Source organism: Lutra lutra, chromosome 8 (genome assembly GCF_902655055.1).
Source record: "Lutra lutra chromosome 8, mLutLut1.2, whole genome shotgun sequence".
Classification (NCBI taxonomy): Eukaryota; Metazoa; Chordata; class Mammalia; order Carnivora; family Mustelidae; genus Lutra; species Lutra lutra.
This window is the reverse complement of record NC_062285.1, coordinates 73,774,507-73,788,386: the sequence shown is the minus strand read 5'-3', so window position 1 is coordinate 73,788,386 and position 13,880 is coordinate 73,774,507. Positions and strand designations below refer to the sequence as shown.

Here is a 13,880-nt window from a genome sequence, read left to right as displayed (position 1 = left end):
AGTACGATGGAACAGCAGAAAATAAAGCAGAGTACCTACAAAACTGGTAAATGGTAAACATTATTGAAGTGTGAGATTCCAGCTTTAAAGTTTTGATGTTTTTTTTTGATGGGTTTTTCTTTTATGGATTTGTAAAGGGAATACCCTTAAAGTTTTTGTTTTTTTGTACTGACAGATCTTATGGTGATATAGGTAAATGGATTGTGTTAATCAGTGAAATTTCTTATCAACTATATTTTAATAAACAGAATAGGAAAGAACTCAGCTCTAATGCTGACTAAAATTGCAATCTAAAATTAGACATTTCTATGATAGTGACATAGTATTTTAAAGAACATCTGCGTCATACACCCTAAGCTGTAGAACTGATTGAAAAGAGAAAGTAAACAGGAAAACTATTTACTTCAGAAAGTTTATCTATATGACAGACCTTAAATTTTTAATTGAAGTTTGATAGTGACATTACTATTAGACCTGTGTGAAATCTAGTATAAACCTCATAGTGAGATCTTTTTATGTCTTCATACTTATCCCACCTGTATAAGAGTTTGAGGATTTTCTTCTGTACGGTATATGCCATATCCTTTGAATTTTTATTTCAGGGGCAAGAAACGGATAGCCTTTAGGTTACTACTGAATAGTTTGTACCCATTTATAGAAAAGAGCTAATGTTCCTAATCTGTCCACAGTGGCAGTATGAACCATGCTTTTAAAGTTTTTTGGTTTTTTTTTTCCTCCTAAAAACAACAGGGAATGTGCTAAAACCAGAGAGATTAATGGGGGGAGAAGATAAACAGTTAAGACGTAAAATGAGTTTAGAGGTCAAGCTAGAAAAATAAGAAAGCTTATGGATTTAATTCATATTCATCCAAGCAAAGAAGCTTTGGCATGAAAGGAACCAAGAAGAGGCTCAGCATTCTTATAACATCAGCCATAGCTGCATCCCGCTGTTTTGGAGTTTGGGTTGATAGATGCTCATCGTCTTTGGCACTGCACCCTTTTGGACTTTTCATGATTATAATGGCAAATTCTTCATTTTGTCGGGAGGTTCAGAAAATTGGTCTGTGCCTAGGATGCCTGTCTCTCTCATCAGAAGCTGTTTGTCCTAAGAAAGATTTTTGCCCTGTATATATGTTCTTTGCTGTCTATTTTGAATATAACATAAATATTTTCTACTTCGTTCATTTTTCAACAGCTGTTGTAGGAACATGCTGTAACCAAATCTGTATGGGGCATGGAAAGAAAGAATCCCCTAAATTGGCCCCAGTTTATCAGTGTATAAACTTTTCCTTGTCAGGGTTATCTGGATTCCAAAGAGGGTAAGGGTCATAATATTTTTCCTCATTGGACGGCTTAGACAGTCATTCTCAACAAATCTGACACTGACATTCAGTATTCCTTTTAGCTGTGAGCCTCCTCTCTCATTTCTGCTGGGGAAAAAAAACACACATGCACACTATTCTCCAGAGGTTTGCTTTTGAAGGCTTAACTTGCTTGATTTCACAATGACCTTTGAAAACAAAAGAAATTAAAACTAGATTGGTTACTTAATTATTTTTGTCATCATTATTAGATCCTAAATAAATTAAACATGCCACAGATTTTATTTCAAGACATACACCATGCTAAGAATAAGTCACTTTTGATTATGGAACAATTTGCTATTTATTTAGACTTAGCCAGTAATGTGAGAGGGGAGAGAGAGAGTGTGAGTTGGGGGTGGGCACTTTAGGAGGAAGCTCAGATAAGGACATAGGAGGGAGGGAGAGAGCGACAGAGGCTCAAAATAAGTACTTAAGGATATTATTTTGGAAAATAAAATTTTGTATCTTATTTGCAGCTCTGCCATAGGGAGATTCTCCTGGGAGAGTCAAACTGACCAAGTCATTAAAATAAGTGATATGATATTTTACAGAGAGGGATTAATATCATTAAGCCTAAATAGATGTTCTTTCCTAGTTAAAACTGTTTTCTTTTTTTTTTATTTTTGCATGTACTCCTCACCCGACTAGTGATGTTCATGAGTGAAAATCTATCTTCTTTCACTGTGATTAGGGTGAAATATTTTTATAGGTGATCATAAACACGCCCACATCTATGTGTACGTGTGAACATACGTAGACGCTCATATCCTCCTGAGAACAACATGAAAAAAATTGAGTGGCTTTATTTCAGAAAGCAATAACTAAGAGATTAGTGCTACTCACTATAGTAGTAATATGTAGGAATTACATTTCCTTTGGCTTTTTTTCCCCCCTTTACTTTTTATGAGCTAACAATTTGGGAGGAGTTTGCTTCTACTGTTTAAATTTTTTTTTCAAAATATATGAAACTTTCAACCAGTCATTTTGAATTAGACAGTAAATGAGAGTTATTAGCATACAATTATGATTAAGATTGTGCCATTCAATCTTTAACAGAGAGGTTTCATAAGAAAAGAAAGACTATTAATTTCTATTATCATATTACTAGACAGTAAAAGTCTTCTCCTCCTGGCACCTCTTCTTCCTCTCTCTCTGCTTCTTCCTCTTTCTCTGTCTGTCTCTCTCTCTCTCCCCCATGCACGTGCGCACACGCGTGTGCGCCCGCGCGCGCGCGCACACACACACACACACACACTTGCACTTATGCACAAGACACAGATACTTCTCAAACTTCCCTGAAAGGTTCATTCAAGGACAGAACAATAGAAATAGAATTCATCCTTGTTTCATTACCGATTATTCTGATAGCAGAAAAGATGGTCCCTTTCCAGGGATCCTACAGACAATTTTTAAAGATACTTCTTTAGCAATCTGGAGAATAGATATGCATTTCATGCAATATTCTTTCACTGTTCTATCCAGCTGTCTCTAACCTGAAATTTATACATGTGGCAACCATGTGTCTCAGGAAAGTCTAAAAGGCTTCTGATTTTTTTAAACTTTATTTCTTTCACTCAGAAGCACACAACATCTTGTTCAACCACTTGTCCCAACTTTTGGTTCGGGAAAGTGTACTCATATTAAATGTAGGTTTTTGTTTTTTTTTTTTTAATTGTTACTTCTTATTAAACTCTTAATAAAAAGCTTTATAGCATGTATTGGAAGAGATAGTTTTTGCTAATCCCCAGATTTTTTCCCTCCAGTCTTCTGTCTGTCCCAGGAACGGAATATGTAACTCCTCAGTGCTCAGCTTCCAGACTCACAAGGAGCCGAGCATCTGGGGAGACTCAGGAGGTGAGCACTTTCACGCTGACTCAGGGACCAGCCGTATGACTCCAGTCTGGCGCTGTCACGCCTGGTTATGGAAAGGCAAGAACAATGCCTCCCTTGAGAAGGGGGAAAAAAGTCTAGTGCAGTCACAATTTTGATGTAAAACTTTAAATCATCTCTCCACATCCTGTGGACTTGGAGCTGTCAGAAAGGGAAAACCCATACTCAAATGGAAAAAAGCTTTTTATTCCCTCAAAAAGTATAGCCTTTCTAGCTGTAATAACAAGTTTTAGAACCACAAATCCTAATGCTAGATTATTCAAAGTGATTCAGAAATAATCAGAACAAAAGGACTTTGACACTTTTAACCTGTCGACGGCTGAAGGTTGAATGCTTTTTTTCTGTTTGTTTCTGATTAACGAGAAATGTATTGTGATACACAAATTATATAATTCACAACAAATTGCTATTTATGGTTTTGTATTGTTTTCTTCCAAACTTCTGTAATTGGTCATTTTTGTCTACAACTTAAAAGAAATTCCTCTTCAACGTTTAAAAGTTTTAATCATTTTTTATGTTTTCTTCAGGTAGTTTTGGTTGAAATTTAGTGTATTTGACAAAAGGATTCTGTGATCAAGTGGCTAATAACCCAGGTTGAGGTGTTTCTATTTTTGAGTCAAGAAATAAAATTATAATAATTATTAGACAAATCAAAGTTAGGATATTTTTCTCAGTGGAAAGTGCTTTTTGTTATATTCTTGAGTTGTAAATCATGAGTAAACTTTCAGTAATGTTTTTAAAAAAAATACAGAAATCTGTAAAAACTTTTACTAGCTCTTCTCTTTACGAAAGTGACTTTGTACTTAAGAATCATAAATGTTCTTGTAACCAGTTTTCCTTCAGTCTTGTCAGACTGAGAATGAACACTAACTTTTCTAACTATTAGGATATCATGCAATGATTACAGTAGAGTTTAATTAAATTTAATACCCTTTCTACCTTTTTATTTATCAGGAGTGCTATTGTTTTAGGCACTTAGTAAGTGTGGATTAATGTTAAAATAACATAATAAAACATAAAGATGAGAAGTTTCAGCTGACAGAATCCTTTGTTTAGATAAATTTTGGCTTTAGAACCGAGCTATTAAGTTACTCATAATAAAGCAATCTTTTTATTTAGGAAATTTTCTGAGAGTCTTCATCCAGTGACACATGGTCTAATTTTGGAGTGAATTTTCAGTGATTTGCAATTATTATTGAAATAGAGAAGAAAGTAGAAAAAGAATACAATTTTGAGTTCTGAATCATTGTAGGATGGAATTTGGCTGTCATAAGCTGTTTCTAAATGCTTACCTCTCTTGTTTAGAAAACAAAACAATGCACTTTTAAAGTTACTTTTATTGCTTACTTTAAGCACATTGATTCAAGCACTTTTGAAATATCCTGTGTACAACTCATAAAGAGTCACTGATTCCTTTCTGGTACTAAAAAGAAATAAATTCTATTTCTAAGTCTTCTCTAACTTCTGACTTTAAAAAATTTTTATTTTTCACCTCTTTTGCAAAGATCCCAGTACTGCCTCATTTTTTGCTTGTTCTTATTCTTCTTTCCATCTCTGGCTCTTTGGTGGGCTAAGCAAGGCTGGAGAAAGCTATTTAGTAAGGGTGAGAGGCCAGTAAAGAGAAGGGCGAAAAGGTGCTGAAGAAGTTATAAGTGGTGCTATTCCTATCAGAAAGAAGGGATGGTATAATGAACTACTTGATATCAGTGCAGAGAACATCTCGGAAACTAACCACAGGACAAGGTAAATCCAGGGAACCACCTTGGTAAAGGCCATTTTGAACCTTCTTGGTGACTATAGCATTTTACAGTTTAAACTTTTATATCTTAAACTAAATTTTTTTCTGTAAATTCAAATTCTATTTTAGGACAGAATAATGAATTCATTGTTTAGTAGCTGTACCTCAAAAATTAACTTTTGTTTTTAGATTTCCATTTTATGGTAAGTCTTGTTGTTTATAAATACTAGTAGAAATGAGTTTCTACTCCGGCAAAATGGATCCTAAGGATTACAAGGGAGTCTAGTCTTATTTATTACTCTGTGTTGTCCGCTTTTACATTTCTATGAAATCTATGTTTCTGCTTCCATTTATAGTTTATGCTAGGACCTGATGAACTTGTTCATGTTTCTAAATAACAATATAATGAATGAGGTCTTTGTATGTGGGAAGCAAAGGGTAGAGAAGTATAGAGATTAGCATGTTCTGTATCAGAAACTGATGGCAAAGAGGATTTATAGATAAGAGAAGAAAATTATACAAGTTTGAAATACTGCACAAATAAAATTTCAACTTAAAAGGCTTCTGAATATTACATATGACAGACTTGGTTATAAAATTTACATGGAATGTTCACAAAGTAAACACAAAGCTGACTCTTAGAAAGAAAATGAAGATGTTCAAAAATATGTAGGAGGGAAGAAGAAAGAATAAACCATAAAATATGAATAATAATAATTGAAATTCATAGATAAGAATAACAAAACTTTTTTCTTTAATAAAATGATAATGCTGATATTGTGTAATTCTGTGTTTATAAATCACACAGAAGTGCTGGTTGTTTTACTCATTTGACTGCAAAACCTATCTATTCATGCTAATTGTCCGTGTTGATTTCCCTTATTAGATAAGTAACTTTCTACTGTGAAAATATCTTTGATAAACAGAGTTTAATTCCTAATCTTGACTAGCTTTCTCCCAACAACCTTAATTACAAAAGAGACCAGACAAGTAAATGTAACTGTCTTGTACAAATAGTCTTATTACTAGAATAACTTGAGGCTCATAACTTCTAAAGAAGAAGTATGACCTGAGGATAGGAAGGATGAACAATTTTTATTTTAGTTTTTAGTATCCCATATTTATTGTTCCCTTAAGATGCACCCTTTCAAATAGCTTGTATCATTTTTAAAATGATTCTGCTATGCTTAAAATTTAACATGGGGGAGTGAATATTAAAACAAGTATTTAGGAGAGCAATTAATGGAAGTTATATTAAATAAATATCATGGTCCAGAATTTTAAAAGTTCATATTCAGAATGTTTATTTTTGTAGAATTGTTTAAAGAATAATTATGCTGCTTCGTTTATCACTTCGACTTCTCTGTCTTTTTTGCTAATCCTTTTTATACACTGCTCCCCCAAAGTAGGATGGACTGCAAGATTTCCTCCCCCTTGCTCTATTTTTTTCCAGTTTTTCCCTTGGAGAGACAATTCTGGGCTTGAGCTGCTGCCTATTATAGTGCAAAGACCCAATAGTGTAACAAAAGATATTTAACCACTTTATGACTCAGTTTCCTATTTTATAAAACAAGAAGAATAGATATACTGACTCAGAGCATTGTCGAAGAAGTCAATGAGAAATAATTACAATTATTGGTTAACTCTCTACTTGGGTTTCAAAGAGCAGACTGCCTCAATTACTTCCACAAGAGTTCTGCATTTTCTGATAACCTGCTATTTCTTTTTTTTTAAATCTCACAATCAACAAAGATTTATTTCTAAAACTGAATTTCATATTTTCCTCCAAATTGGCCTTTCTTTCTAATTTTTGTATTTTTCTTACTAGCAGTATTGTTCTCTAAATTATATAGTCCAGCAATCTCTTTATCTTTGAATTATCCACCCTCACTCATTCTCCTTTCCTGGTCCTCACCCTCAACCTTCTATCAGTTACTAACTTCTGAGGGTTTTTCCTTCTAAAATACAGTTGGTTTTGTTTTGTTTTGTTTTGTTTTTTTGATGCTGTTACTCTATGGCTCACAAACCATCACCAGCTCCCTTCTGCCTTCAGTTTCACTTTCAAATTTTGCTTTACCCATTGAAAAGTGACAGGATTTAACCAGATCACTGTCTAGCCCTGCCTTATATCCTCATCTCTGTTTACTTCTCCTAGAATCTCTTGCTTTAACTAAACCATTCTCTCCATCCTGTATCATTCTATACATTTCCTTAATTTGTTAATGTCATTTTTGCTGTCTGGAATTGTCTCTTCTTTGTGTCTATTGACATTGGTCCCATCCTTCATTACACTGTTGAATTCTCATAATTTGTAGGAAGCATTCTCTGATTATTTTAGTGAGATATCATCTCTCTATTGTCTGTCTCTCCTAGTACTCACATTTACAAAAAATCATTTACCTTAAAATATTATTTATTGATTTCTTAATTGCATCGTTATCTACAGGCACATGGTAGGCTTTCAATAAATGCTTTTCCATTAACGAATGAATGGATGAGTGGGTATATGACTTCTATTTCCATCTAAACTGTACTTCCTTAACGGTGAAGCAGAAGGATCTTCATATCTAAGTTTCCTGTTTTCTCCATAACATAAAGATAAATTGCCTGGCACAAAATAGACACTCATGCAATTAATTTATTTATTCATAGAAAAATACGCTGTGTGCCAACTATATGCTAGGAATTGTGCTGCCTTGTAATTAATTGTATCTCATCCAGCGTAGAAGATTAGACTATTTGGGAGGAAAAGAAAACACAGCACAAGTTGGAAAGACCTTTATCATGCAATCATATCTTTAGCATTAATCTTGGAAAAAATCAGGTGAAATGATCACAAATAGACCTGTACTTACCAAACACTTATTAAGTGCAAGACGTGAGGCATGTCATAGGGAATTCAGGAAATTTAAAAAATTATATTCTTTTCAAGTGTTAGTGTTCTAGTTTTAGACACGATGTACTAGGAAGAAAAAAACTGTTGAATGAGTGTCACAGGTTATACTGATGTTCAGTTTTCATGTGGACTAATAATAAGAGTTGATGATGTAATTTGAGGTGGGGTGAAGTCACTTTAGCTGTGATGGCAAGAGAAGGCTTTGTGGAATAGTTGGCATTTGAGTTTGTTCTTTATAGATTTTTTTTTACATTTTTTAATACATAACTGCAAACCTTAAGAGAAATAATATCATCATTCCAAAAGAATAACCAGTAGAAGGCACTGCTTCCTAGGACTTTATCTCTGAGTTAATCAGTCAAAGGTTAACATATCTAGAGAGGAAAAGAAACTATTACATAAGAAAAGCAATCCCTATTTAAGTCTTCCATTTTATATTCATTCCATATATGAATTCCTTTCACTTTGCATATGCTTTCACTTTTTTAGAATTGCATCAAAGAACATAACCTAAAGCAGTAAATAGGTGATTCCTCAGGAATAGTTCTGGTATTAATTAATTGTGTAGCAGTCTTCCTTAAAGTTACTTCGTGTTAATAGTTTTTTACATACACATTTAAAAAATAACTAAGATTTTTTTTTCACGAGTATTTTAAAAACCTAACTTAACCAGGTTTACCAATTCTTTTACATAGAACTTATTTAAAATGATACTGTTAGCACTGAGCTGGATTTCCTTTATTTCTAACAATATTAAGACATTTTCTAAGAATGCTTGCTCTCTAATACTAGATCTTACAACTACTCATAGTTAGCATAGTAATAAGTTGGTTTTAGATGGTAGCTTTTACGAAACAGGTATTTGTTGGAAAAACAACTATCTTCGGAAAGGGTTCTAAGTCCTGGGGACATAGCTGTGAACAAAAATAAAATTTGCCCTCTTGAGTCTTATAGTGGGAGAGACAGATAATAAATAAATATGTCGGAGGGACAGGGAGGTCCTGGCTTGGGAGGAGTAACCAAGGAAGTCTTCACTGAGAAATGATGTTGGCACTAAATGAAGGAAGAGAACAGGCAAGGGTACATCTGGGTTAAGAAGGTTTCAGATTGAGAAAATACCACCAGTGAAAGAAATATGTGTGCACTGTGGATTAGTTTCCTGTTGCTGTGGTAACAATTAGCACAAGCTTAGTGGTTTAAACAATATAAGTGTATTCGCTGACAGTTCTGGAGGTCAGAAGTCTTGCAATCAAGGTGTTGGCAGGGATCCTTCCTTCTAGAGGTTTTAGGGGAGAATCTATTTCATCACTTTTTGTAGCTTCTAGAGGCCACCTTTATTCCTTGGCTCATGGCCCCAATTCATCCATTTTCAAAGCCAGCTTCATAATATCTTTCAGTCCCTCTCTCTGACTTTGATCCTCCTGCCTCCCCTCTTTATAGGGACCTTTATGATTACTTTGGGCCCACCCAGAATATCCAAAATAATCTCTTCATATGAAGATCCTTAACTTAATCACAGCAGCAAAGTCCCTTTTGCCTTGTAAAGTAACATACTCGCAGGTTTCAGGGATCACAATTGGCACATCTTGAGTGGGGAGCATTATTCTGACCAGTGCAAATGACTTGCAACCTTGACTGTGCATTAGAATCATCTGGGAGCTTTAAAAAATTCTGATTCTCCATCTCCACTCCAGAACCAATAACATTAGAATGTCTGGCAGTGGGACTCAGGCTGCAGTATCTTTTTAAACCTTTCCATATAATTCTAGTTTGCAGCCAAAGTTGAAAATTGGTGGTTGAGTTTATGTTGCAGTCTCATACCATTTACCCTACCCCTGAGTTTGCTGTGCATGTCTGAGTACAAGCAGGGACATCCTACATACAGAGTGACAACAGTGCACACAGAGAACCCTTAGCCAATCATCACGGACTCCAGGAGTTTTAAATTACTTTCACATGTAGACTAAGTGGCCTGATTGCACAGATTGCTACAAGGACGAGTAAGGGAGAAGTGACTGCATGTAAAAACGTTGCCACTTATAAGGGAAGCTGTTTCTTATCTATTCCATGCATATAACTCAGCAAGTCCAGAAATGGTATAGACTCAAGCTAGGATTTAGTCCATATTCCTCGATGTCCTTTTTTTCCCATGTCAGCTTGAAACTTAAATTTACATTGTACTTTCTAAGACTGTTTCTGCATCTTTACTTGCCTCAGTTCCCGCATGAAATTACCTCTCCATTTTTCCCAGTTTCCATTTGACCTTCTTTTCCCCCCCAAAATCCACTTGATCAGCCATTCCTGGAAATATTCCAGGATCCCCTGGTCCCCAGGAAGCCCTCAGTTTGCTCAGCTGTAAGGCCAGTCATTTGGCCCTTAACCTGAACTGTCCTTCATTATTATTTCTCCAAGTCTTCTCAACCAGTGCATAAGCTTTTTAATGCAGAGAACTTGAATCACACGTTTTTATTTTCATTAGATAAGTGTCTTACACATAGTAAGTGATCAGTAAATGGTTGTTGATGACTTATCAAATTAGACGTGGTTTTGCCCTGAAATTAGACATCAGTTCTTAGAATGATTTTCTTGTCTACACACAAAACTGAGTTAAAGATTCTATTATATCATCATAGCTCCTCAGGTTAGTTTCACACTGGAGTAGATTTGTCGGTTTCGTGTCATAGTCTTTGAAGTCTGAGTTTTATTCATTGGCAAGTCTAGCACCTACCACAGGAATGACAAAAATCATCTCTACATGAGCACATGAGCACATGCTGCAGCCTAGATCCTTAGATTATTTCAAGGTAACCTTGCACTTCAACACAGCATGTCATGTAAGCTAGTGCAGGAATTGGAACCCAACATATCCAAGATAAACGATAAATGGAAAGTTGCTGTGATTTCTTTTTATTATTATTATTATATACCTTCCTATATTATTTGTTCTTTTTTTCAAGAAGATATAGCAATTGTTAATATGCAAGGGCAAAACAGAATTTCAACATACATAAAGCAAACTTTGACAGAAAGTAGAAACAAATAATTCCAATGGTAGAACATTTTTCAGTAGTAAGAAATTTTTTTAATGCAAATCAAAATATGTCTCAAAACATGAAAAGGAAAGCAAAATATTTCAAAACCTATGGGATGCAGCAAAAACAGATGTTAGAGTGAAATTTTTGCTTAAATGCTTGTCTTAAGAAAACATTTCAAATAAACAACTTAACATTATGTCACAAGGAGCTAGAAAAAGAAGAAACTTAGCTGAAATATAGTAGAGGAAGAAAATAACAAAGAAAAATCAGAAACAAATAAAATAGAGACCAGAATAAATAATAATATAACACTGAAAGCACTATGTTATTGTTGTTGTTGTTTTTCATGAATGAGACTTCTTCTGTCCAAAATGAAATGGTTTGGTAGATGAACAAAAACTCAAGAATTAACATTATTGGTAATTTGTTATCCATATTTTTATTTTTTATTTTTATTTATTTTTATTTTTTAAAGATTTTGTTTATTTATTTGACAGACAGAGATCACAAGTAGGCAGAGAGGCAGTCAGAGAGAGAGAGAGAGAGGAGGAAGCAGGCTCCTTGCTGAGCAGAGAGCCCGACATGGGGCTCTATCCTAGGACCCTGGGATCATCACCTGAGCCGAAGGCAGAGGCTTTAACCTACTGAGCCACCCAGGCACCCCTGTTATCCATATTTTTAGAAGTACTATGAGTCAGACTAAATATCAAGGTGATTGATAGCTCTCTACATAATTTAAGTATTTGCCTTTTTTTCTGATTTAGTAGCCTATTTTTGAACTATGAGCATTTTTATTGCAAAATATTTTTTAATCTCTAAGACATCTTTTACCTGAATTGTATAAAAATATTCTCAACTCTGGCACATTAAGAACATTCTGTAAGTGTCTGAAAATGGAATTGAAATAATCATGAAATATGTAATTGTTTAGGATCAGGTGCCTTCTGGTATCACGACTTATCATGTTTACGCTTTTTGCTCCATAGAACGATATATATAGAAAGAGACAGTGGCATAGAAAGATAATTTAGATATTGAAATGACTAGATCTTTTGAGAAGAGTAGCCGTGTGTTAGCTATTTACCACATCTACCTTCTGTCTACTTTGGGACTTTCAGTTTTCATAATAATTATTAATAATAATATTAATACCGTAAAAATCAGCCAAAAAGTCATGCTTTCTATGAAGGTCTTAGAACTGCATTGACTTGGGAAAGGCCAGCTGATCTAGCTTTCTGCTTTAATAACCCAGGGACTAGCTTTTGCCAACAGCCTGGAGTTTTTGGACAGTAAGAGACTTAATGTACATAAGACTGAGGGAGACACCGGAATACCAATTAATTAATTTCACCAACAGTGATAATGCCTACATAGACCATAAATACTATGGCTTGTATAATAAATGCATAATCTCTTTGTAGTCAAAGTACATATAAAACAAGAAATAATTAAAAGTTCTTTTATTGATTTACTCTGATAAATCACAAAGGCCTTAAATATTTTAAATCTGTTCCATCAGCCCATTCTGTGCATGGCAGTCAGAAGTTTGCTTGGAGAGCATGAAAGCAGAGTTGTAGAAGTTAATATTGCTAGTGTGTAGTGTTATTACATATTGCTTAATTTTCCCACTTGGTGATAGATGTGGTGTTGCCGATGAGACTACGACTATTACAGCTCCAACCTCTTACTTCCTTTCTCCATACTTATGAGTATACTTGGAGTAAACCTTAGTCATGAGATCTGAAAAAGTGAAGATACTGAAATGTGATGGCCCCGTCTACTTCTCCTTTAGATGGTGTTTACTTGGTAGCCACCAGTATTTCCTCCTCTTTGATTGTTCTTTAGCTAATCAAGACTACCTGCTATTAGTATTTCTTTGCTAATAGATCTGATTAGTTTATTGTTAAGTATTACTGGCCAAGGATCATTTCTCTTATCAGGACATTTTGTGTTTCATGTTGATTTTACGGCTTAACTCTTAGAAAGTAACCTCTCCTCATCTTGGAATTTTCTGGTTTGGTTTGTTTGTTTTGGGGGGCAGGTGAGATAACACTGTAATTTTAAAGCAAACAGCATCTTTTGTTTACTGAGAGTCTGCTCTGTGCTAACTGCTCTACAAGTCATTTCTCATACGGCACACAGTTTATTCTCAAAGAGCATTCCAAGTGGGTACTACATTTTCCTTTATAGAGGAGTAAACTGAGATAGAGTAAAGCTAAGTCTCACAGCTAGAAAGGAGCAGAATCAGTATGTGAATCTATGTTTGTCTGATTCCAAAGCCCTTATTTTTTTTTCTACTGTGCTATTATATCTGAAAAAAGTATCTTCAGTGCTTGAATGCACTGTTCTTTTGAAACCTTTCACGGGAGGAATAGTATTATTCAGCAATGATTAGAGACATCTCTTAGTAGTAAATTTCAAATTTAAAAATCAGTGATATATCTGAAGGAAGTGGTGGGACCCTTACTACTGTCTTACCTCCTCTCCCACTGGTCTAGAATAAGAATGGATGATTCTGTAAACATTCTTTGTTTGTCGGGCAAAAATAACAACTTTCCCAAGGTCAGATCAAGTTGCAAATACAAAGCGTTTTTTTAATTAAAAATTTTAACTCTATACTACTTCTATGTGAAACTTGTAGTGAAAGGAAAGGGAACTCTCTATTTAACTATGAATATTTGCCACATATTTTTAACTTATAATAGTATTCTTAGACTCAAATACCAAAAAAAGTGTTTAATTTTTAAGTGTCTAAGAGCATTTCCTTATAGGCATTAGCTCATCAAAACATAACACCTTCCTTTGATTTTTCCCTCTAACTTAGGTATTCTAAGGGGCAAATAAGCCTGAGAATCCACACCTTCATAGAATTGTGGAAATGAAAACTGAATTATATTTATATTTTCACTCTTTTTTTTTAAAACTACTTTGCATGGTTGATATTAGGAATGAATGGG

The 13,880-nt window shown here is 34.5% G+C and overlaps 1 protein-coding gene across 1 annotated transcript in view; it reads left to right on the top strand.

Annotated features, from left to right (window-relative positions):
• SOX5 (SRY-box transcription factor 5) overlaps positions 1-13,880 on the top strand; it is a 981,725-nt gene that overhangs the window by 605,572 nt on the left and 362,273 nt on the right.